We start from the raw sequence: 26,512 nt of genomic DNA, 5'->3' as shown, positions 1-26,512 counted from the left end.
TATATCCTTTGACTAACCTCCCTCTAACTCCCCTACTCCCAACAATGGCAACCACTTTTCTACTGTTTGTTACTATTAGCTTAACTTCTTTTTTTTTTTTTAAGATTCCACATATAAGTGATACTTTGCAGGATTTATCTTCCTCTATGCAAGTTATTTCATTCAGTATGATGCCCTCAAGATCCATCCATGTTGTCACAAGTAACAGGAATTCCTTCTTTTTTGTGGCTGAATAATATTCCATTGAATGTATGTATCTCACATCTTCTTTATCCATTCATCCAATGACAGACATCTAGGTTGTTTTCATACCTTGGCTATCATAAACAATGGAATAATTAACCTGGGAGTACATGTATACCTTCAAGATAATGTATTTATTTCCCTTGGATGTACACACAGAAGTGGTATTGCTGAGTCATACAGCAGTACTATTGATTTATTTATTGATTGGTTGATTGAGGAAACTTCATACTATTTTCCATAATAGCTATACAAATTTACATTCCGATCCACAGCGCATCAGCCTTTTTCTCCCCATCCTTGTCAGAATTTATTATCGCTTGTATTTTTGGTGATAGTAATTCCAACAGGTGTGAGATGTGACTTTGATTTGCATAAAATCTTATTTGTAATAAGCTAATATACCTAACTAATTTTATTTCTGGATATTTATATTTTCTTCTCTATCTCTTCATTATTTAAATCAGAGATTGGGATTTGAATTTTTACTGATTGTGACATCTTGCTTTTTTTTCTTTCTTTTTTTTCTTGCATATTGCATTGTACTTGAAAGTTATGGAATCCACTGACAGATGAAAATTACATAAAATAGATCAATGAATTGGCATATATTTTAATAGTTCTTAAGCATTTTCCCCCATTGCTTTCCTTGGATATATGCTATCTCCTTGGCAGATCCATTTATTAAAAAGCACCTTTTCCTGTCCTTTATATTAAACTTTCACCTTGTTCTTTTGAATTTAGCTCTCTTCACTGATTTTCTAAAGCTTATAAGAAATGCTGGCAATATGGAAATGAGGTCTGGCAGAGGGGTGTTGAGATCTCCTGCTACTCAGAGATATAAAATAGATAAGGCTATGAAACAAAATGTCCTTCTGGGTATTGGCAATTGTAGTGCAACTTTTATTGCAGTTATTAGCCTCTAAGTACAAAGACTATTTTGTGGTTGTGCAGCTGTTCCAACAGATTGTCTTCTTCAGTGAAGTACAAGAAGTGATAGGAAGTTGGTATTTGTAAGTGAAATCTGAATTTAATTATTTCTTAATTAAGAAAATGTTGTTCCATGATATCAAAGCACAATACAAGAAAATAGAATCAAATGGCTAAGGAGATTTAAAAAGAAAAAAAACAATGCAATATAAAACAAAATGTAGAAAGTACATATCAGTGAAGATAAAGAACAACGAGAGATTTAAAGAGAGACCTGACAGAGAAGTTATATCAGGTGCAAAACTTGTCATTTTGTTTTATTGCTTTTCTGACATTAATTATAAATGACAGGTGACCTGTCAGCTAAGTACAGTGTGTTCATAGAGACTGTAAAAAAGTTTTAGATCCTCTGATAACTCTACTGGGAACAAAGCACAAAATTCAAGTTAATTTTAGCAAGACTATATTATAAAAGATGGTTTTAGAATTAATCAACTATTCAAAACATTTTACAAACATTTGATAATTAATTAATCCTTGCACTGTAATTTTGTTTTTATTTGATATTGTCTGATTATCACATGTTTTCTCTATTAGAAAGAACAGCCTATGAAAAGACCATATTTATTTTGTTCAGCACATAGTAGGAGTTAAGTGAATATTTATTAAAGAAATAGTTCACCTGGAGACCAATGCAAGTATTATCCTTTATACAAGGGGAGATTCTCCTGTGTACTGAAACAGAAAATGCACTTTATTAATGTGTTTACATTCAAAGTATTTAAGTAAATATGCATATGTACATATATTTCAAAATCAATAGGAATAGAAAGGTACAAAATGATGTAAACATATTTTTAAACCCTTCCTCCATTCCTCTATTTGAAAACAAATAATTTGAACCAAATTAAATACCTTATTTACTCCCTGTTCCTCAGCTGTGGGAGAAGGTGCTCAATTTTGAAAAGAAACATCAAAGATCATAGAATAACAATAACTACCATCTATTGTGCCCTTATTAAATGCTATTAAGCCTTCATAATGGCAAATCTAAAAAGGTATTATTAGCATGCCTATTTTACACTAAGAGAGCTGAGTAGCTAGTCAGTTCTAAAGAGGTTTGTTTTTGCCAAGGAATACATCTTCTACAATACATTATCTGAAGCCCCTTTAGCATCATCATCATCATCATCATCATCATAATTATCATTATTACAAATAATTTTGTAGGATAAGTAATTCTATCTCTATTGATAGGAGATTTCTAACAGATATAAGAGAAAGAATTGACAGCTCTAGGTTTGATCAATTGGGAAAGAAATTATGGTCAATACTATCCAGAAGTCCAAGAAGCTGGTCATATTAGTGATTATTCACAGCCATGATAATAAGTAAAATCTCACATAAGATGTATTCAGTGAGGTCTGTGATACTGTAGACATGTAGACAGGATCAAAGTTCCTTAAATACTTATCCCAAATGTTTGAAGAAAAAAAGTTACACAAGAAGAAATTACAGGTATGCCCTCCGAGCACTGGAACCTGATATTTAGAAGGCAGTACTATATAATTTGTTATATCATTATTGTTTTATGGGCTTACTGCTCTGTGAGGACAAATATTACATATTTGTACCAATATGTACATCACAAACAATATTCCCAACATCTGCACATCTGCTAGCAACCACCCTCACAACCCCAAAGATGTCTACAGGTATAACTTCAATATTCCCTAGACACCATCACTTATTGAGTCCCTTATATGATTGGTTTTCTTCTAAAAGATCAGATTCAGTATGATTTTTTATAAAGATACGATTAATCAGTGCCTTGATTGTGTAAACTACGGAGTTCTGCAAGATCACAGTCAAACTTCTCTGCCTTAATCTCTGGTGACCACATAGCTATCTCTAACCTCTGCAGGAGATATTTTGGAAATCCCAGTATCACAATCCTTTTCTTTCTCCCAGAATCTTGCTTTCCCCACTCTTGAGGGTGAAGGAAGGCCTCTGAACATAGTATGATGTAAGCAGCTTTTCCTAGAGCATAAAGCAGTGATGGCTTGCCTATTAAACAAAACAGTTGTCCAGCCAACATACACTGCTATGGTTTGTAAAAAAAAATCATGAAACATTGAAATAATTCAAAGAAGACTAAAAAACAAATACAATATCAAGGTGATTATGATGTGCAATTGCTAAGAAAGGTAATGGCCCCTTTGATTATATTTGGAACATAAATAGGAGTTACTAAGAAAAAAATCCTTTCTTTAGAAGCATATGGAGTAAGATGCTGAGACAGCTGAGAGAAACAGAACTTCCATGTTTTGGGGAGTTATTTTGAAAAATTATCCTTAGATTGAGGTGTTAAAATAGATGGACATAGAAGATATTGAGACATAGAGTTTCCTTGCAATATAAAGACCAAAATCCTTCCCTGATTAAAAAAGAGAAAGAAGGAAGGAAGGAAGGAAGGAAGGAAGGAAGGAAGGAAGGAAAGAAAGAAAGAAAGAAAGAAAGAAAGAAAGAAAGAAAGAAAGAAAAGAAAAGTAAGGAAACCAGTCTATATCCTCTGACTTTATTTTGTACTTCTTCTCTCAATGTCAACTACATTCCACCAAACTACAGTGTTTTTTCTTACACAAAAGTATGCAGAAGAGTAAGGAAAGATTCTACAGTTTTCATAGAGAAAGAAACAGTGAATTCAGTATAGTACAAATCAACTTGTCATATTACCTAGCAAATTCTAGGATTGTTTATTAAATGGAAGATATGTAGAAATTGAAAGACATGGAAAAAATGGGAAATAGAAAAAATGTAGAAATTATTTTATGCTTTTTCAAAAGAAGCCATGCAGCTTTTATCACCTTTCCTTTTTCTATTGCTCAGTGCATTTTCAGATTCTTTTTTTTTTTTTTTTTTTTTTTTTTTTAGCATTTTCAGATTCTTAGTTCAAGAGATCACTTTATATTTAGGACAACTGCTTCAAAAATCTTTGTTTTTGTGCATAGTATGTATGCTGTACATATGCATAAATAGTTAAATATGCTCTTACCTTGTTAAAAAATTTTGTGTAAAAAATATTCTTGAGGATCTAACATTAACCTAAGAGGAGAGCTCTGGTAAATATATTTGCTCTATCATAGTGAATGTATTTATTAATATATTGAATTAAAAAAACATAAAGCATCCTCCTCAACTTTCCATATTTTTGTATTCATTCAACAAACATTTACTAATTTATTAAATTACTAGGTCAAAAATGAATAAGACATAGTTTCTACCCTTGGGAAACTCACAGTCTAGTAGGGAAGACATAAATAAATAACACCCTAAAATATGAAAAGTGCTATAAAGGATGCTTATGTCAATGATTCAAAGGGAAACCTAATGAATTTGATGACAGAAGTGATGTATTGATTATAAGTTCAATATGAGTCAACAGTGTGATTGCTGCCAGAAAGAGAAAACAAAAACTTAGCCTGGATTTGTGTATATTTAATGCCCAGAAATGAAGAAGAAAATCATGTCACAATACGATTTAAAAATTCGATCACATCTGGACTGTCACTCAGCAATTATATATGGGCTTTCAGTAATGGAATGGATAAACCACAGGGATAAAAGGTACAGCTTAGGAAATACAGTCAATGGTATTGTATTTGTATTTATGGTGATAGATGGTCACATTTATGGTGAGCATAGTATGACATACATATGTATTGAATCACTATGTTGTGCACCTGAAATTAATATAACATTTGTGTCAACTATACTTCAATTAAAAAACACCTAGATATGTTTAAAATTGACAGAGAAAAAAACTAAGTAGGAAAATTCTAGGAATGGTATTCAGGATAATAAAAATTGATGACATTGTGACATTGAAATATGTTGAAGAGAATGGGACTGTACTGTTTAGTATAAAGAAATATGGAGGGCACATGGATGAATGAATGTGGTTTTCAAATATTTTAAGAATTGCCACATTAAAATAAAATCCATTTACCTCCAGAGCATAGAACTAAGATGCTCTGGAACATTGCAGGAAGGAAATTCCTGTTATAACACAAAGAGCTGTTTTTTGTTTTTGTTTTTGTTTTTGTTTTTTTTAAATAATTAGAACTATTTAGAAATTGAAGAAGCTTCTCCTAAACTTCTTTCTGACTATCCTCCACTTAGAGGAGGCAAATGAACTGTCAGAATTGTTGCAGAATAGGTTGATGCATTGGGTGGGTGAGTGAACTGGTTGACCTCATGTTATTTTTAAAGCTTACCTCTCTCTATTTCTCTTTTTAATACACCATGCACATAAACATAAATGCATGCATTCTTTCAATCTCTCTAACATATTCTCTATTTACATACACACTTAAAACTTTACACACATGTTGTGTGTCTATGTAAACAGAAAAGGCATCTAAATTCATTGGAGCAATTTTTATTTGAAACAGGATAGGGAAAAAAACATTTACAATAGAGTATATCAACAATGACACATTATCCAGTGATTACATTTTACAGTAAATATGTGCATAAGAGATTATTGTAATGATCTGCTTAATCTTTGATACTGGAATCATTTTTAAGCAGTAAAAATAGATGGACCCCTAGATTAGTAGTTTATAGTGTTACCAGCTAACCTGTTTTACTACAGATTTAAATGTCCATTTTCACCTGGTTCTAAGATATTGATCCCCAGTATCAGACCGATTTCTCGCTTTCTCATCTCTATGTGCAAACTTGTTTTTCATTTGCTTATTTCTTTACTAGAATTTAAATTTGTGTCTCAGTCCTTACCTTTAAAATCTGCTGAATTCTTTTTTTCCTATATCCCCACCCCAGAAGGTCCCTGTTGTTAGCCTCCTACTATAAACTGAGCTACCCTTACAACATTGATGTTTTTTTTTGTTTTGTTTTGTTTTGTTTTTTAATTTTTTTTATTTATTTATGATAGTCACAGAGAGAGAGAGAGAGGCGCAGAGACACAGGCAGAGGGAGAAGCAGGCTCCATGCACCGGGAGCCCGATGTGGGATTCGATCCCGGGTCTCCAGGATCGCGCCCTGGGCCAAAGGCAGGCTCCAAACCGCTGCGCCACCCAGGGATCCCAACATTGATGTTTTTAATGGAAATAATCTTGTTCTTAAAAAAATTGAAGACTCATCATATGTTAGGCACTAACCTCCTTCTTTGAGAGACATTATCTCATTGACTTCTCATAGCACCATCCTGTGAACTAGATTTCAATATCGCCATTTTAAGGACAATGACTAAATCTGCAAATAAAATTTCGGTTAATGTCTTACACTTGTTCAGTGTTCAAGATAGGAATTGAACTCGTTATATATTTTAAAGTCAAGTAATTTATTAAGCAAATTAAAATAGAAACATTCCTCCTGAATTTGAAGTTTAGATTTCTATCATAAGCAAAAAAAAAAAAAAAAATCATAGATAAGTATGAGAAAAATTAATACAGTAGTTCAAACATAAAAATAGAATAGCCAACGTAATAATGTAATATAAGATCTAATAGAACAGAAAGAATATATTAAGTCAGAAATGTAGAATGAAGAGTTTAGAGATTAAAAATATTGGGAATTACAAGAAACTGGAAAATGAAAGAAATTTAACAGATAGGAAGATATGTGGCATCTAAATCAAGAATATTTAACAAAAAAAAAAGAATATTTTAAGATCACTTATAATTTGGCTTTCTTAGTTATCACCAAGTTCTCTATATTACTTATCATATCATGTAATATCATAAAAATAATTGATATTTTTGTATTAATTAGCCCAGTATGTAAGTCAACATTATTTTAATTGTAAATGACATGTGCTAAAATGTGAAATTGGCTGAGATTAAGTAGCGCTGAAGAAGTAAAATTCTTCCTATAGCAATAAATAATTTTCATACATTAATGAAAAAATAATTTTGCTATTTTCTGTAGGAACTGAAGACTTCAACTCTTGTATCTATGAAAGCTGGAACATTAGAAAATAAAATAAAAAAAAAAAAAAGGGAGAGACACCTGGGTAGCTCAGTGGTTGAGCATCTACCTTCAGCTCAGGGCATGATCCTGGAGTTCCTGGATCAAGTCCCACTTCGGGCTTCCTGTAGGGAATCTGCTTCTTCCTCTGTCTATGTCTCTGCCTCTCTCTGTGTGTCTCTCACGAATGAATGAATGAATGAATGAATGAATAAATAAATAAATAAATAAATAAATAAATAAATAAATAAAATCTTTTTTAAAAAGCTGTAACATTAGAAAACTCAGTAAGAAAAAATGAGAATATTAGTTTATGTTAATTTCAACTTGTAATTTGTGAGGTCTTAATACAAAAAGACAAGCTTATCTGAAAAGTAATACCTATTAGCATAGATGACTTTATTTCTTTAGAGACAAGTAATTTTACATTTATTAGGTAGGACCATGGAAACAACACTTAAATTTCAGTGCCATACATTAGCAAATGTTTACTGCTTACTCATATGGTATATTAGTTATATGTTGGCTACAGCTTTGTGGCACTAATTCATCTGTCCTTCAACTTGGGATCTAGACTTGGTAGTCTTTACCTTAGATGTGGACAAAGAGGTGTGAATAAGACATGTGATGGCTTTTAAATCTACTGCTTGGGTTTGGCATACCTTACCTCTACTTCTTATTTTTCATTAGCCAGAAAATGAAGTGGCATGCCCACAAGGAAAGAAAATAAACTACTTAAGTAGGGGTGAGAATGGCCAGGATATGTATATAAAATCTCTTTATTAATAAGGAAGTAAATATCTGTAAGCAATAATACAAACTACTATCCACTGTTTTGTTTCATATTCATATCCTACCTCTGCATGCAAAACACATTTGCACGTATTCAGGAAGACACTTTAAAAGTCTCATCTCATCAAGATATAGATTCAAAGTTTTAGGTTTCACAATAATCTATACATCTGGTATAGATGTGGCTGCTCTTGATCTGGATATCTAAGAACTGAAATATGAGAACACAGAGTAGTCAAAGAGGGATAAATAATTGCCATAAATACTATTATTTATTCTAGACAAAAATAGACAATAGCAACTGCTCCATAGCAAATTTCAAATACTACTGGGAAGATGTTTTGAGGACTCATTCTCCAGGTTTCATAAAATATTTCTTCCTAAGGCCCAGATTATATGTCCTGTGATTAGCTCTTGGCTTTGCCCTTTGGAGGTTTTTTCTTTTCTTTTCTTTTCTTTTCTTTTCTTTTCTTTTCTTTTCTTTTCTTTTCTTTTCTTTTCTTTTCTTTTCTTTTCTTTTCTTTTCTTTCTTTTCTTTTCTTTTCTTTCTTTCTTTCTTTCTTTCTTTCTTTCTTTCTTTCTTTCTTTCTTTTTCTTCTTCTTTCCATTTGGTTCTTTGGTCATAAATGAAGCAGGCATTGGAGATTATGCCATGTTGGGGTTGGGTATCTTTCCCAGCTAGCTTTCTGCCCATAAAAGTTGAAATGACTTATAAAGCTTACCTTAATTACCAAGAAAAATTAGTAGTAATGAAATAGTAATAGTCATGCCTAACCATCCATTGGTCATAGCATCAAATTTCCTTTGGCCAGAAGTGAGAAAGCTGAGATCAAGAGATGGGCAGAGCACCTATTGTTAGATTGAAATTCCCGGGCCACAATTAGTCCAGTCCATAATTTGACAAGTTCACCCAACTTTGAATAGAAATTGAATAGAAGTTGACTAGATACAAATGCTGAAAAGTATCTACAGGATACTTAATGGAATTATACTGTCAGGGTACTCCTAAACTGAGGAAAGAAAGGCTAATTGGCACTTACTCAGATTCTATGAGAAATCCTTTGTTTCTACAAACTAACACTAAGTGTTAAAGAAGAGTAGGCTCTGAAAGAGGAGTCCCCACAAAGGCCATTCTTTGTAGTATCCATTTTATAAGGTGCCATGGGGGACAAAATAAATGGTCATCACAGATTGGAAACCTGTGAAAGTTCTGCCATTTGCAATTAAGGGAGCACTAAATGAGATAACATTTCCCCTGTTCTATATACATGCATTATATATCAAGGTGTAAAGAGTCATACTTCAAATCAAGTATTGCTACTTATTTTACTAGGAACATTTTGGCATAAAACTTGGTAAATTAATTTTAATATTTATAACTAATGTGAAAGAAGAACACTGTAGTAGGTAAAGGGATGTTAGCAAATATTTCCACTCTTTGTCACTGAGCAGATGGTAGATGTGATAGATTGTGATAACAATTGACACTTTTCATCCTTTAACATATCCAGGACTTTTGCCACAGGAGTTTTGTGATGTCACAGTTTCTCCCACTAAAGAAGCAAAATATATTTTCCTGCCCCTTGGATTGGTATTTGACCATATGATTGGCTTGGACCATTTGAATAAAATTGAAATGTCTTTATGCCAGTTTCAAGTTAGGGCTTTTATATACCTACTTGCTTTCTTACCCTTCTATCACTATTAAGAGCAGAACATGCTTGAACAAGCTGCCCCTGAAGAGGAAGAGAGAGGAGTGAGGCAGAGGTTAGCTCTGAGGTATGAGTAAACCGGTTAGTCATTATCAGCATTGTCATCCAGACAAGCCCAGCCTAGATTGGCCATCACCCAGGCAATCCAAATAGTCATAAGCTTAATAAAAGTTTAATGTTCATTTTGTATTTACTGTGGGTTTAGTTAACTGATACAATAGAAGACATGTCTCTGCTCTTTTAAATCCAGTTTGGCCATGTATCTTGTTTTGACAACCAAATTTTAGGAACTGATATACAATTTGCAAATCTCTCCGTGTCATGACAACAGAAGTGTTCTAGAGAAGGTATGCACCGTCAATTTGGATCTGTAAGTGGAGACAAAATAAAGCAAAATCACCGGAAAATCAAGATAGGAATCAGGCAGAAATGAGAAATAAATATTTTTGCTTTAAGCCCATCCTAACTGATAAATGAAGTATTTTTTTCTTTGTAAAATATTAAAATGTAGAAAACTAAAATGTGCCAAAATCTGAAAAAAGGTTATTGTCCTTTACATTAATATATAAGAGAGAGGAAAAGGAGAATTGGCAATAATAAAAAAAAAATACTATAAAAATACTTGGCCAATTGAAAATAGCATAAAATAAAAATAAATATGCAGTTTCTCATACTCTGAAATATTTCAAATTTAATCTCATAGTTGTATAGTTAGAAAAAAACAATGATAGTTTATTATCTTTAAATCAGGCAATTAGAACTTTTGATGTTAATGTAAGAAGCCTTATTTTGTTCACAAAATTCCCTCAAGTATTAAATTTTTATGTCTGAAGCACCTGAGTAGCTCAGTGGTTGAGTATCTGCCTTTGGCTCAGGTCATGATCCCAGGATCCTGGGATCAAGTTCTGCATCGGCCTCCCTGCATGGGAGTCTGCTTCTCCCTCTGCCTGTGTCTCTGCCTCTCTCCCTGTGTCTCTCATGAATAAATAAATAAAATCTTAAAAAAAATAAATTTTTATTCCTATTTTCTTAAAAATCAAAACTTGGACATTTTCTTATAATTTCTATTTCATCATTTCCTGATTCTTATAACTAGAGGATAAAAATAAACCATATTACAATAAAGACATGAATATTTAAGGACAGTTATCCAGAAACAAGGCGAGGGAGACACACCTGCATAAACCAGGTGCTAAAATAAAGTGCTACTTGATACTTAATATTAAAAATTAAGTACATATTTAACATCATACTTTGCATCCATTCTCATTTGTTATTTCAAAAATTACTAAAGTATGATCATTACCAGTTTTAGGGAAACCTATAGACTATAGTCTGGGACCTGTGTTTTACCAGGCTCCATTCTGTTCCTCCTCTGGATACACCTTTCTCCAATGTGCAAAGTCTGAGGGCTCAGGGGTATGTCAATACCCGTACCTCACATTTCTCACTCCAGACTATGCTCTGAGTAATCTGGATTTTAAAATGTCTGTTCAATATGCCCATGCCCACTTCCAGGGCTTTTGTGAGCTTCTCACTGGTTCTCATTCTCTCAAGAGCTTATGTGTTGCCAGGGTTGGTGTGCACAGCTTTGGGTCTATGTGAAGACTAAGGGGCAGCTGCTTGAGACAACTATAGAGAGAGGTTGAAGAGTCTGGCTGATGTTCTCACAAATGCCTTGAAAGACCCTATATGGTCTAAGGCAGAGCTAGGTGTCCAAAGATAAGTGATATGGGCTGAAGACCAATTCCTCTACCCCACTGCACATGGCATAGAATTCTGGAAGTCCTGAGAATTTAAAATTTTAAACCTTACCTTTCAAATCACCTTGTGATGAAGTTGTACTGTTTATGATGGAAGAACAATATAAAACATTTTGTGTAGCCATTTATTAGTTGTTGTTTTTTAAAAATTTTATTTACTTATTTTTGAGAAACACACAGAGAGAAGCAGAGACAGAGGCAGAGGAAGAGGTAGGCTCCTTGCAGGAGACTGATATGGAACTCCAGGGATCATGACCTTAGCCAACAGCAGATGCTCAGCCACTGAGCCACCCAGGTGTCCCAACCATTTATTAGTTTGAATTATTACTTTAAAATCAGGCATATGGTAATTGTGTCTCCATTACTACTACTGCCCACTTGTACAAACAAAGTGACTAGGATTTAGGTTAAACCAACTGCTCAATTTCCTATGGCTAGTAAAGCACAGAATAGGGACTATACTGAAAACCTGTAGTATTTTAAAACTCTGTATGCTGGCCCATTTTAGTTTCACACTGCCTGCAAATGGAATGATGGAGTAAAGCATCATGTAGAGAGAAGTAGAACAGTGAAAAGTTGTACGATATTTACCAAAAAAAGTACATGTTGTATATGTCCAATTAAGACTTAGTCTTTTTTTTTTTTTTGTAGTTTCAAGTTTTTATTCAAATTCCAATTAACATATATTGTAATATTAGTTTCAGGTGTAGAATTTAGTGATTCAACACTTAAATACAACACCCAATGCTTATCATAGTATTCTCCTTAATATCCATTTAATCCATACCCCCGCCCACCTCACTCCAGCCAACCTTTGTTTTTTTTCTCTTAACTATAAAAATCCATTTTGTGTATTGCCTTTCTCTTTATTCCCCCTATGTTCATCTGTTTTGTTTGTTTCTGAAGTTCCACATAAGATTGAAATCATATGAATTTTGGTTAGCATAATAAACTCCAGCTTCAACCATGTCAGTGCAAATGACAAGATTTCATTCTTTTTGATGGCCAAATAATATTCATGTATGTGAATATTCATTCATACACACACACACACACACACATATGGGGATATTTTATCCATTCATAAGTTGATGGACATTTGAGCTCTTATTATAATTTGGCTATTGTTGATAATACTGTTAATGCATGCATCCCTTTGAATCTGTATTTTTGCATCCTTTGTAGTGCAGTTGCTGAGTAGTAGGGTAGTTCTATTTTTAACTTTTTGAGGAAACCCCATACTGCTTTCCAGAGTGGCCACACCAGTTTGCTTTCCCACTAGCAGTGTAAGGAGGGCTCCCCTTTCTCTGCATCCTCCTTAACATTGATTGTTTCCTGTATTGCTAATTTTAGCCATTCCGATAGGTGTTGAAGTGATATATTATTGTAGCTTTGATTTGTATTTCCTTGATAATGAGTGATGGTGACCATCTTTTTATGTGTCTGTTAGCCATCTCCATGTCTTCTTTGGAAAAATATCTATTCATGTCTTCTGTCCATTTTTTAACCAGATTATTTGGGTTTCGGATGTTGGATTGATAAATTAATTATAGAGTTTGAATACTAACCCTTTATCAGATATGTTATTTGCAAATACCGTGCCCCATTCCATAGGCTGCCTTCTAGTTTAGTTGTATGTTTCCTTCACTCTGCAGAAGCTTTTTATCCTGATGAAGTCACAATAGTTCATTTTTGCTTCTGTTTCCCTTGCCTGTGAAGATAGGTCTAGTAAGAAGTTGCTATGGTCTAGGTCAAAGAGTTTGCTGCCTGTGTTTTCCTTTAGGATTTCTATGGTTTGTCTCAAATTTAGGTCTTTGACCCATTTTGAATTTATATTTGTTTGGTGTAAGAAAATGATCCAGTTTCATTCTTCTGCATTTTGCTGTCCATTTCCCCCATCTATTTATTGAAGATATTTTTTTCCATTGGATATTCTTTCTTGCATTGTGGAAGATTAGTTAACCATATAGTTGTGGGTTCATTTCTGGGTTTTCTATTCTGTTCCATTGATCTATGCTTCTGTTTTTGTGCCAGGGCTACACTGCCTGGATGACTAGAGCTTTGTAATTATAGTTTGAAGTCTGGAGTTGTGATGCCTCCAGCTTTGGTTTCCTTTTTTCAGATGGTTTTGGCTATTTGGGCTCTTTCATGGTTCCATCCAAATTTTAGGATTTTTTGGTCCAATTCTTGAAAAATGCTGGTGGTATGTTGATAGAGTTTGCATTAAAAATGTAGATTGCTTTGGGTAGTATAGACATTTGAACAACCTTTGCTCTTCCAACCCATGAGCATGGAATGTCTTTCCATTTTTTTATGTCATCTTCAATTTCTTTCATTGCTGCTTTGGTTTTCAGAGTACAGGTCTTTCACCTCATTCATTAGGTTTATTCCCAGTATCTTAAGTTTTCTGGTGCAATTGTAAATGGGATTGACTCCTTACTTTCTCTTTCTGCTGTTTCATTATTGGTGAATAGAAACGCAACAGATTTCTGTCCTATAATAACTTTTAAAAAAAAAAAAAAGATTTTATTTCTTTATTCATGAAAGACACAAAGAGACAGAGACACAAGGCAGAGGGAGAAGCAGGCTCCCTGTGGGGAGCCTAATGTCGGATTCATTCCCAGGACCCGGGGATCATGACCTGAGCCAAAGGCAGATGCTCAACTGCTGAGCCACCCAGGTGCCCACCTAACTTTAAATCAAGTCAGTTGCTTTCATCTAATGTTTATAATAGTTGTTTCGCTGTGTTTGGTTCTTGAAACATTTCTTAGCAATTTTCAAAATACATTTACATCAATACAGTGTCAAATTTAGAGATTTTGATGATTCCATCTCCATGTTGATGAAATGGTTTACCAACTCACTGGAAATTAGTCTCAAGTTAATGTTGCTCCTGATGTTATATACATTCCCATGCTGTCTTTAAAATGCATTTTTGACATATTTAACCTCTCTTCTTTTTCTTAATGATATATTTCAAATAATTATTTTTTTCCAAATAGAGCTTTTCTTGTAAACAAAATATAAACAAATAATTATTTTGTCTTTCTGCCCACTGACATACATTTATAACTTATAGATTATAGCTACAGAACATCAAAACAATGGCATGTAGGCAAAAAAGGGGAAAATAAAGTTTCTCACTGGCTCCTTTGCCAATAGGCAGGAATTATGGTAGGAAAAGTGATGGGGATTATCTATCAAGTGGATGTATGTATAATAGAACTGAAAGTAGTTAAGGTGTTTCTAATGCAGACATGGGTAAGTTATATATAATAAGATCTCAGTGGGTTTGAAGAAATCAAATAGGTCAGTGTTTCCAACCAGGGGTACAGATGAGAAATTTCTGGGGAGCTGTTAAAAAATACAAGTGCTTAGGTCCCACTACAAAGCTATTGAATAAGCATTTCCTGGAGTCCCTGAGGAAAAGAAACATGTTCATTATAGTTAAAGACAATTTTTTAAAGATTTTATTTATTTATTCATGAGAAACAGAGAGAGAGAGAGAGAGAGAGAGAGAGAGGTAGAGACACAGGTAGAGGGAGAAACAGGCTCCCTTCAGGGAGCCTGACATGGGACTCGATCCCAGGTTTCCAGGATCACACCCTGGGCCAAAGGTGGTACTAAACCTCTGAGCTACCTGGGCTTCCCCAGTTAAAGACAATTTAAATTATACCTTAGGGGAAGTAAAATTCTGTGTAGGTACTGACTGTGTCCATTGGCTAGGAAATAAAACAATCTTATTCAAGTTATGAACTTAAGTGTTACCTAAATAACATAATGTCTTAAAACTTCAGTATGTCATTATAAGAAACCAAATCCAATACAACTTAAAAAAATAAAATAACTTTTTATATCTTAGCTTTTGTAGGTATGTAACCTTGAGACTTTGGATAGAAGCCTATTGTGATTTCTGAAACTATCCAAGAAACTGCACTGCATTGAAATCATAGTTTAGCATAAGCTCATTTGAAGCATTTTTCATCTCTAGAGCATAAAGTCATCTTGAATACAGCAATATTGGAGAATTTAAGTCAGTGTATCACTCCATTTTCAAAGTCAAAATTATGCCTAGGCAAAAAACTGAAAAGACACACTTGATCAATAATTCCTTGTTTGATGGCCACTCCCTTTGACTCTCCTAGAAGTGCCCAGATATTTTATTTCTCAAACTCATAGAAACTTTGATCATGAATTGAATGGAGTTTTAGGAAATTTCCTTATCAAGATCAGGAATAAAATAGCTAGTATTTATTGAGTGGTTAATGTGTGCCAGCTACTCTTCTGAATACTTTGTATGGATTAACTTGTTTAATCCTTTAATAACTCATCAAATACTTTGTTATTATCTCATTTCATGGAGAAGGAAGCTGAGGTACAGAGAGCTTAAATAAGGGGCCTTAGGTCATACTGGTAGTAAGTAGCAGTCTAGCATAGAAATTTGGGTTTATAATCATGATGCAAAGTATATAAATATATATTAATATATAAATATGCATATATGTTTTATATTTATATTACATATTATATATTTATATTATTATATTTATATGAATTTGTTTGTTTATTTATTTATTTATTTATTTATTTATTTATTTGACTGCAAGAATGCCGGAAAAATTATCCACTATTCTTAAGGTTATGTGATGTGAAACCGGTGTGTCCTTTACCTGTCTTGAAGCTTTAGCACACTACCTCTCTCACTAACCTTTATCTTAAGTACTCTATCATCCAGGATCTGTGCATCCTCCCTGCCATCTGTTCCATAGAACTAAAGATTTGTCATCTCCATTCTATTATACCCTGCATTGAAACATATCTGTTCTGAGTTTCTAGCCATCAAAGGCAAAGTTTCTTTGCCTTCAAAAGGAGCATGACTAATTAGATGTACCACTATTATCAGAAAAAGGCAGAACTATCCAAAAAGAAGCAAATACACATTCTAAACACAAACTACTAGATTCTGTTAGAAAGTCTAGCAAAGCATGCTTAGCAAGAAGGTAACTCCTCCAGAAACCTGCCCATTTATCTCTTTAGCTGGTAGAGAGGAGAATAGAATTTTTCCTAGTTCTAAGCAACTGATAATATCTCCTGAGATTAGGATTAGAAAATACTTCTTATAAACAGATGGTTAAGAAACCAAGAAAATAGGATGAGAGTAGGAGGTCCCTCATACCTCTTGAAGAGCCCATTGGGTAATGATCTCAGTTCAAAGCACATTTCATATTCTCTTTTTTTTTTTGTTTTGTGAGAAACACAAATCACTTTGGCCACTTATTTTTTTGCCTTTACTCCCAACATGAACTCAATATTGTAAACTTTTTCTTTGTTTCAAATATATTTGTTTATTATAAGATATCAAGAAAATAAATTTATTTTATTGCTGGTAATGTTGATTTTTTGTTTTGTTTTGTTTTGCTCTACACTTTTTTTAAATAGAAGATTAACCAATGTTGAGGAACTGTGATTATATCAAAGGCAATTCATTTTAAAGAAAAAAAAAGTATAATAAAAATGAAAGCCAGCATGCAATGCTCTTTTCCCCTAAAAATAATAATTTAACAAACATAATCATTTACTGTCCAAAAACATAATGTCCAAATATTCAGGAGGTTTAATATTCTTATTGGCTGTTTTGTTTGAAAAATGTATTTAGATAAAAATACTTTTCTTCTAGCCAAACATATTTTAAAAAGTTAAAATATTTAGAAACATTCTGAATTAAAGAATTACATTGATTTAAAAAGCTCGGTTTTTCCTTTAAAATTAATTTATGTGCATAAATGAACCACAAAATTCCATATTTCTACAAAATCAGTCTAAAATTAAGGCAATTATCCAGATTAATTCAGGAAAGCACATTGTTTTCTAGGAAGAAAATGGTTTTCTTTTTCTTTTTCTTTTTTTTTTTTTAAGGATTTCACTTATTTTTTTTGACAGAAAGACAGCAGGAGCAGGGGGAGGGGAAGAGGAAGAGGGATAAGCAGACCCTCTGCTAAGCTAGGAGCCTCATATGGGACTGGATCCCAGGACTCTGAGGTCATAACCTGAGACAAATGTGACTGAGGTATCCAGGCACCCCAAGAAAATGGTTCCTTAGTTTTCTGTTATCCTGCTTAACTGTTTATCTAAAATTTTTTCAGAAGAATGCCTACTCTTTTCATCTTTTTCAATATTTATGTTGGATTTTAGTTTTAAATGCGATTTTCTTGTAGCAAAATATGACATATTGTTGAAAGAAAATATGTAAATTCACATTGCTAAGTAACAAGCTTATGTCAATATTTCACACTTCAATCGTGAAAGCAAGTTCTATTAAGTTGATGTATAATTTAACCAGTTAATATCTTCATAATAAAAGAAATTTCATTTCACACTTTTATCCACAAAATACCATTTATATCATTAATAATGACATTTTCTATTTGATCTTGATCATTATATGTATTAATAGAATTACCTGTAATTTGTATTTTAATTTATGGAGAGTCAACTTAGACAATGAAACTAAACCCAGTGAAATATATTTGTTAGAGTTTAAGATGAGGTTTACTAAATGATATGGCACTCTAGATCATATCCATAAGATAAACTATTGTGATCATTTTTTAATTTTCCTGAATTTTATATTCATATCATGGTACATATATGGAGGAAGGGGGAAAAAGTGAGAAAATTTGTATTCAATATAAAGTTATAATTTCTACTTTTGTATTTCCTAATGCTGATTTATTTTATTTTAGTAAATATATATGATAGATTCAGGCTAATTATAATAAATATTTTCATCAGCCCCAAACTAAGTAGACTTTAATGTCTTAATCTATGTAATCATTTTTGTATTGAACTTTAATGCTTTTTTTTTTTTTTTTACATTTTCTTTATGTTTTAATTGATAGCATAGTGGTTTATTTTTTAGGTTATCAGTGTTATACTTTTGAGATTTTTAAGCTTCCACATATCTTGTAATGCCATCCTTATTTTTAGCTTCTGCTTCTTAAATAATTTCTACAAGTTGAAAACAGTTCAAAGCATTTTACTGTATTATTTATATCCTGATATACTATGTAGCATGTACATGGACATAATCAATTCAGGGAAAATACACGGGGGACATAAGCTATACACATAAAAACCTGGCTCACTCTCATGTACTATCTGGACTCATGCTCATACAAGTTTTACTCATATATATTGTGAGAAACTGTGTTTGAAGAGCAAACATATTTTATGAAATTGATGTTCACTGAAGGATTCTATTTAGATTATTGATGATGAGGAAAGTATGCCAGTGACTATTTGATTGTTCTGAAAGATTTTTCCATACATAGTTTTCTTTGTTTTGTTTTTACATAAATCTCTAATGCATCTAACATTCCAAAAAACACTCATATATTAATAATTTCATAGTCCATAGCTCCTCATTATGAGGAAAACAAATATCTGGAGTTTGACAGAGGAAATCAACCATAAGTAGTACACTATTTAAGAGATAACAGCATTATTTATTGTATCTTGATGAAAAATTGATCGGAAAGTGACTATATGAGGTAATAGTAAATCAATTTTTAATTAATAAATTTTTAAATTGTTGGAAGTCCATGCAGTCTTAATCTTAGTTCAATTTTAATCATTTTTTTGATCATAGGTCTTTATGAAAGTCTCTTCTGAAAAAAACAAAATCAAATTGTGGAGGGTTGTATCTGGTCACAGAAGAGATATCCAACATTTAGTGACAATATCCATATTTTTTGAAAATAAAATAAATCAAATCCTCATGGTTATGAAAATAATTGGAGATATTAAAGTTGCTCAATCTTTGTAATTATAAGAAGCATATCCTGATATCCAACCTATCCAGACCCTGCTTTTGCTTTATGAGACAAGTAATATGAGAATTATTTAGTTCTTACTGTGAAGGGATGGATAGCATTAGGAAAAATAAGTTGCACTCACAAAATCATTACCTAATTTGTTTAAAAAAACTGCAAGATTAATGATTTTTTAAGGCAGTGAAACTCTCTTTTTATTTGTGCTGCCAATAAAAGAACCACAGATCACAATGAACAAGAGTTTTATGAAATAAGACTTTGTTTAAATAAACTCGTTTTTGTTTGAATAGTGCTTTCATGTGAAGAATTAAATAACATATCTTCACTGTGGAGCTTTCTTTCAACTCCTCCATTTTCATTTTTCCCACTTATTAAAGAAAAATCTAGAACATAAATTGTACTTTTTGGTGATAATCTCATAGATATATTTGGTCAAGGAATAATTATTAGCTACATCCATCATCTATTTAAGTAATCATGTGTCTCTAGAAATGCACTTTGAATATACCATGAAAAAAGTTTCTATTTCAGTTTTAAATATCACTAAATACAACGTTCAACTTGTTACTCTTTTAATTCTTTTTATAATAGACTACTCCCCTTTCCTCTGGTATTTGTTTTTTACATTATGACTTGAAATAATTTAGGATCAGGAGTTTTATATTATTTTGAAAAGATAAGACATGGTTAAAAGGTAGACATACTTTTTTAGTGAAGTTAGTGGCTTTGTAAAAAGTAAGTTTGTTGCCAACATTTATAACAAGTCTAGGCTGGGGAGTCTAAATTTGAGGCTCTTCTTCTGTGGTTGTTTTGCTCTGGCATGTGATCATACAGGACCCAGGCTGACAGAGGTTTCAGCATTGCAGAGCTGTGTTTGTTAAGGTCACTATATGTATATCCATGACAGTCTGTTAGAAAGAAAAAAGAGCATAGACAAGTTCATAAAGGATTGTTAGAGCCCAGCCTTGAAAACAGGAACATTGTTTCCATTTAGAGTGGCTAAATTCAGTTTGCTTTTGTCTTTCCTGATTTTAGCACTTAAATTGCCACATTGTGGGAATCCCCTTAGTTGTGTATAGAAATGGTTGGTTGGTCTCACTATTTCTGCTCACATTCCACTGTGGAGAACTTAGCCACATGGCCACACCTAAAGGCAAAAAAGCTCAGACAATACCTTGCTCTGTGGTTAAGAGGAGGATTATAGATTTGGCTGCTGGCAATCCATTCACAAAATCCTCCACAAAAGACTAGAATTTATTAATCTTTAGTTCAAAGGCCCTAGCTTAGTACTTGGCTTAGATAAGGATGTAAATAAATGCTGATAAAATGACATTAATGACATAGATATGTCTTTGTCCCTTTAAACTTAAAAAAAGAACTGAACAAATATGTGGCTTTCTTATATAAAGCTCTGGTAAAACCCTTTGTTTAAGAAAAATATTTCTCTACTGTAATGACTTGATGTTAATAATGAACTCAGTTTTCTATCTTAATGCCCACTCTTCTCAGTCTCTATAAATTAGCTACTCTTGTTTTTAACAAAGTAAGAAAACATATTTTCCTTTAATGGACTGTTAAATATTGCACTTCATTACCTCCTCCTTTTTTGACTTTGGAAGCTCATCTATATTTAGCTGAGTGTGTAAGATGTAATTGACAGGGTACTTAGTAGAAGGAACAAGGATACGGATTCAGGTAACCTAAGTGTCATCCCTTAGCAGATGAATGGTTTTAAACATGTCACTTAAACTTTCTGGACTTCAATTGTTCATTGTTGGACTTCATTGTTTCTCAGATTGGAATATTAATATATGTCCTATCTATATCAAAGGATTATATGAAAGATAAAATTAGGCAGTGTAAACAGAATGGAAAATGTTAGGAGCACGTTAGGTCTGCTATTCACTTACTGGGACGTGTAAAGCAGCATGCTTGCTTTTCAGCACTGTCATAAAGCACAGACTTCAGAAATCTCTATTTCTGAGCATTTTCTTACCATTGCAGATAAAAGTAATCAATGAATCATCGTGTTGTTGGGACTTGTTTATTTTATAAGATAAATACCTCAGAATGGAGGGAATTATTTTCCCATTCTTGGAGAAACATTGCTTTTCTAAATATTGGCAGAGTAAGTTATGTTGAAATGTTTTACTATCTGCCTTTGGTCATAATACGTACTTCTAAAACTATAGGATGATGACCAATTGAGAAAAAAATATTGCAAAGTGATACATTTTTTTTTTTTGTGGAATATAAAGTTACCTGCCCCTAACAAAAAAGCATTAAGATAAATACACATATGGGTACCCAACTGATGATGCTAACTTCAACTGAAAAATAGATTTTAGCCAATGCATAAGGTCAGCATTTTTATGTATCCATTTCTTTACTTTTGAATTAATCAAAGGCAGTTTAAGAGTTCTTTGTTCTTTGTGATAATATGAAAGAGATAGAAGGAACAGAGAGCAGAAAGCTAGTTGGAAAGACAGAGGTAGGCTTAGAACAGGAGTTTTTAAACTATGTCTCTTGGGCAACTCAGCTGACAGGCAGAGAGTGAAAAGAGAAACAAGGCAGGCAGGCTGAAGCTCTGTCACTTGTACTTCAACCACAACAGTACGTTTTTATCTGATTCATGGATCCTGATGAGAAAGATATCTCACTCCTTTAAGGGAGCCTGAAAATCTTTTAAAATATATTTTAAATTTCATATATTATAGAAATACTTTTCAAGTTGTAGAAATTTGATCAAGGGTCAAGCAAGTGTCCTGGAGAAAGGGTAGAAACATACTGAACTGATGGAGACTACATTATGCTTTTATATAGTGAAGGAGTATCTAGGAAATAATCTTAAAGGAAAAAAAAAAAAAAAAGCCCTAGAGTTAAACATATAATCAGCTGAAGATGACTCCGTCAGGATCAGAGGAAAGCTCTGAAGACATATATGACATAGGAGGATGCCATTGTTCTGATCCACAATGTCACTTGTTATGGCCACAGCTGCCTAGAGATAAAGTAATTTTGTATTAAAGGGGCTACACAGTTGGAAGTATTGGTGGACAGAGTAAGAAATTAAGTGCTGGTATGACTGAATAGATTCGATTTTAGGGTTTGTTACTTGAGCTAAATAATATCAGTAGTTAGTATTGATCGAGTGTTTTCTATGTGCCAGACACCTTAAGAATACACATTCAATAGCTCACGCAGATATTTCAAAATTATTATTCCCATGTATGAAAAAGGAAAGTAAATTATGGAGATTGGGTAGTTCCCCAAGGTCACACAAATGGTAAAAGTAAGGATTTGGATCAGTTGAGCCAAAGTTCTTAACCTCAATACTATATTTTATTTTGAATTCATGTGAAATATTGATATATTCCTCCAAAATGAAATGATCACTTTTTATTTGACTTTCTTAGACCTAAAATGTAATATTATACTTTTAAGAAATTACATTAGAAAAAAATTTGTCATTTTTTATCAACTTTTAATTGATAATTTGGAAGTAACATAAACTCAGTGTTTATATTCAGTCAGGCCTGGTTGGAATTCCAAATCCATCTTTCATTCTTACATGTAATTTGAGGACAATAGAATCTACTGCAAAGGATGGTTTTAAGGCCTAGATGATATACCATATTACCATATAAAAGTGCTTAGTTGTGGGCCTAATAGCTCTGTGAATGTTTGTCCTCCTTGATTTATATTTCATGTTTACAATCTTCCTCTCTGTCTCTGTCTCTGTCTCTCTCTCTCTATATATATATCTATATCTATATATCTATATATATATATACACACACACACACACACAAACACACAAATATATATATATAAATATAAACTATATTTATTTACATAAACAAAAGGCTTATGGAAGTTATTTAAAGCTTTTGTTTTTAAAATCTTGAACAGAATTCACACTAAGGTTAATCCCAATGGATTAATGGAGCTGTTTCCTAATGGATGAGCTTTTCATATTAGTTGGATGAATGCCATAGACTCTTTTTTTCTTGGTTTGATACTATTTTGAAATATCAACATTTCTTTTTGTCTCAGAAATGTTCTGAGAATGGACCCCGTTCTGAGGATGGATTCCCATTTGGAAGAAGAGAGGAGAGAGTGTTCTGCGCTCACTGCACTGAAAGTACGTTTGGTTCACAGAAATACAGAGAAAAATAGAAGGTAATGTTGGATTTTGACCTTCAAAAGATCTAAGCATAAGGCAAGTTTTTCCTACTACAGAGGACATCAGTAAAATATGGTAAAAGCAGAGGGCAAGAATCAGAGAGAGCTGGCTGCTCAGGAAGTTTCCTCAGAAGTTCTGGAAATGACTTTTCACCCACTATGAGCTCAAAACACCAAAAGAAGGATAAAATTCTCAACTTATGTGGGAATCTGAGCAGAGGAATCCAGAGCATTGTTTTCCAGATGGGACTGAGGAAAATAGAAAGTTTCTAGAATTACCTCACATCTTGCCATGATTCATTAATTCATGAGTAATATGATTCATTAACAATCAACTAGATATGACTTTGGTTTGGTCTATTCACATAGACAGACCCTGAAGCAATCCTTCTGAATTCACTGCAGATGCATAGTTACCTGAGAGTATTCCAGAATTCTCTGTGTTCTTCAAAAGAGCCACAAAATACATGGAGAACGTCTATAGATTTGAAGAGGTCTATAGTCAGGATAAAGAGGATATTGAGTGATGTATGTATGTGAGCTCTTGACCAGATAGGAATGAGGACGCTTAAGGGAGTTAGGGGATACACACTAGTAACTTTAACCAGTGGAGAAAAGTAGAATAGCAAGGGCAGGGAATCCAGGCAAGACTTGAATGTGGGTAGTTACCTCCTAGATATTTTATAAAATCATTTGGAAATGGTCAAAGTAGGAAAGATACCTGAATTCATTAAAAGAAATTTGTTTTTACAATTAGAATGTGGGTAATGTCCCCACTGCAATAATATTGTCATTGCCTTTTTAAGTTGAAGTATAGTTGACACACAATGTTACTTTAGTTTCAGCTGTACAACATAATAATTTGACAGGTCTCTTGTCATTCTGCTCTATCTCCTATATTTCATTGACCAAAACTTAAGGACTCATTAAGTGCAAGAAAGACTGAAAAATATGATCTTCCTACCCAGAGGAACAAAAAATAGATCTAGTGAGCATCTAACTCTGTTCAACAACATGGTAACAATTGCTGTCAAGACAAATACAGTCAATTGATATGATAGAGATTAATGGGGCAAATGTGTAGACAGTATTTTAAATATGATCTGTAAGGAAAGCCTGACTAGAAGACTTTTGTGTGGAGATTTGAATGAGGAGAATCAGTAAGCTACACAAATAACTGAAGGAAGAGCAGTCCATAATAACTTTGATAGATGGAAGTCATGGGTTATGTTCTAATAAGAATAAAATGACTGTACTTTGATATAGGCAGTTCAATTCCAAAAAAGGTATAGTTTTTAGATCTCTTTTTCTCAAGATCTTACCGTGAGCTTGGCAAAATATTTATGTAAAGAACCAATGGTAAATATTTTAGTCTTCGTGGGTTATATGCAATGTGTGTCTTAACTAGTCAACTTTGTCTTATAGTGTGAAAGTGCTGTAGACAAATACCAAAAAAATGGGTATTGGAATGGCTGTATTCCAATAAAAAATTTAGCAAAATAGGCAGAAGGCCAGATTTGGACTATAGGCTATAGTTTTCCCACTCCTACTTTATAGCAACATCTACAGGATGCACTGAGTTCTAATATCTTTTTTATTCTTCATTACTTGTCATACTTTTAAAACAATCAAGCAAATTATTTTATGCCTAACATAGAATTTGGTAACTTGCCTAACAAATGCATGTTTAAGACAATGCAACATACTTCATACTATGACAAGAATAATCAGACTGAAATAGCACATTACCTTAAGATTACTTTAATATTTATGAAAGTATATTTTTAAAGTTATTTTATTATAAAACTTAGGAGAAATAAGTCAATAGAGAGATTGAGCAAAAACTATTGATAATGTTAGAGTGAGTTTTAATTTTTCCCCTGAACATCTGCTACTGCTGTAAATTTTTAAATTGTTAATGCCTTAGATTTTTCAGTAAAATACTGTTATCTTTTCTTTTGACTGTAATTAGAGACCAATTTTAAGCTTGACTAAGTGAGTCTCAAAGTCAACCTCCATTACACTTAGCTCAAGGTGTTTTTTATAGTTACTCTTGCAAATTCTCTTTCAATTTGACCTCAAAGCTATGGAAATACTTATGCAGTAGCTTTGTGTTGAAAACAGTGTAATAGAAAAATGAACTTGCTAAATTATTGCTTGATTACTACATTGCTTATGGTCTGATTGGAAGGCACTGCAATTTTAATTCTACTATATTGCAGAAAAGCATTATATATGCTTGTGCAATGGGATTTGATTTCTTAACTGATATGGGCTAAACACATTGATAATAACTTTGGAAGTTGAATAGTGTGCACAAATGCAATACACAAAATTAAATCATCATCTTGATTCAATATTATTTCAGGGGAAGAAATAACTTTTTATTTGCTTTTTAATAAAATATATATCATTCTAAAATGTTCATGTCAATGAGCCAATAATGAATAAAGAAAAGACAATTAATACTGTATGTGTGTGCACACAAACAGTATATGTGTATAAATGTATATATCAGCCACTTCAATCACTAAGATTCATACCCTCAAAATGAAATAGCATATTTTTCATTTAAAAATGTTTTCATTTTTAAATTGCCTATCCATAATAATAATCAAATGAGTTATATGTATGTATATATTTTTATATGTTATAACATATATAAGCTAATAGAGAGAGCATCTCTATATTTATTATCTATCTATCTATCTATCTATCTATCTATCTATCTATCTTATACATCTTATGTAATAGTCTTCCCTTCTCAACAATTTTACTTTCCAGTTTTAGTTTTCCATTGTCAACTCTGATCTAGAAGCAGATGACCCTTCTTTTGATGTATGGTCAGAAGGTCACTGGTAGTCAAATGCTGTATCACATCCTCTGCTGATAAGGAGCACATGGCGGATTACTCTGTAGAGGTCCCAGACTCCATCTTCTCTGTTGCTCCACCATATCCTAAGGCATCTGGAGGATTATGTAGGAACTTTTAGATTCTAGGAGCCAGCCTTGCATCTCTTCCACGTTTCATTGTGTGTGTATTTGTGTGTATGCATATAGATAG

At 32.8% G+C, this 26,512-nt stretch overlaps 1 long non-coding RNA gene across 13 annotated transcripts in view; it reads left to right on the top strand.

Annotated features, from left to right (window-relative positions):
- The window catches only part of LOC144301721 (uncharacterized), a 185,367-nt gene that overhangs the window by 22,542 nt on the left and 136,313 nt on the right, over positions 1–26,512 (top strand). For all 13 annotated transcript variants that reach the window (XR_013368462.1, XR_013368465.1, XR_013368463.1 and 10 more), the window contains exon 2: positions 23,320–23,445. This is a non-coding gene — a long non-coding RNA (uncharacterized LOC144301721). The remainder of the gene's footprint in view (positions 1–23,319; positions 23,446–26,512) is intronic.

Source organism: Canis aureus, chromosome 30 (genome assembly GCF_053574225.1).
Source record: "Canis aureus isolate CA01 chromosome 30, VMU_Caureus_v.1.0, whole genome shotgun sequence".
NCBI classification, from domain to species: Eukaryota; Metazoa; Chordata; class Mammalia; order Carnivora; family Canidae; genus Canis; species Canis aureus.
Note: the sequence above shows the minus strand (reverse complement) of the source record. Positions and strands in the feature narration are given on the sequence as shown.